Raw genomic sequence first — 930 nt, forward strand, 5'->3', positions numbered from 1 at the left:
AACATATTGAAGGAGAAGGACATACCTCCTTCTCGTCGGTAAATCACGCGGGTTAGCCTCTGAGCCAGGTATATTGTCCAGTCGATGCAGAAGGGATCACAGTTGTTACCTAAGTCTAGTTTAGCCGCGGAGCTCAGCTTCAACCCGGATTAAAGGTGAACCACCTTTTATCCCGGTTGGAGCCTCCAACTGGGATAAAAGGGTCCCGCCACCAACAGCTCCCCACTAGCCGTTGCAACCGGGACTAAAGGGGGGCCTTTAGTCCCGGTTGCAATTACCAACCGGGAGTAAATCTTCCCTCCATTTTTGCCTACCGTGGCGCACCCCCTTTTGTCCCGGGCCAACTTTAAACCGGGACAAAAGGGGACGGATCGAAAACCAATTCTCTACTAGTGTCTATTCCACAAAACCATAATTGTTCACCGGCTCCAGCATTGCTGTTGCTCTCCACCAATGGAGGAAGCTCTTGTCCTTGGCACCACCTTATCCACTGACCAGCTGAAGTTATCTGTACGTCCTAAGGTCTCATAAGATTTTTGATGAATTTGCATTAATACTAATATTGCCACCAATCTAGTCTCAACCTTGCCTCGTGTTCTCCGTGGTCATGTTTTATTCTAACTTGCAAGCCCTACAACTACATATGATGGTTCTTCTATATGCATAATATATCGCATCTCCTAAGACATATCGCGGGCCGGCGGCGCGCGGGGGAGCGGTGCCAGCAGAGCGGAGGCGACCGGCGGTGGGCAGAGGTGGGTGGGTGCGGGTGCGGGCGAAGGCGGAGGAGCATGTGGGCAGAGGCGGGTGGGCGTGGGCGGAGGCGGAGGCGGAGGCTGGCGTGGGCGTGTGCGGAGGCGGATGGGTGGAGGCATGCAGCGGCGGTGGGCAGAGGCGGGCGGGCGCAGGTGAGTGGCAGCTGGGCCAGCG

This window comes from Setaria italica, chromosome V (assembly GCF_000263155.2).
Source record: "Setaria italica strain Yugu1 chromosome V, Setaria_italica_v2.0, whole genome shotgun sequence".
NCBI lineage: Eukaryota > Viridiplantae > Streptophyta > Magnoliopsida > Poales > Poaceae > Setaria > Setaria italica.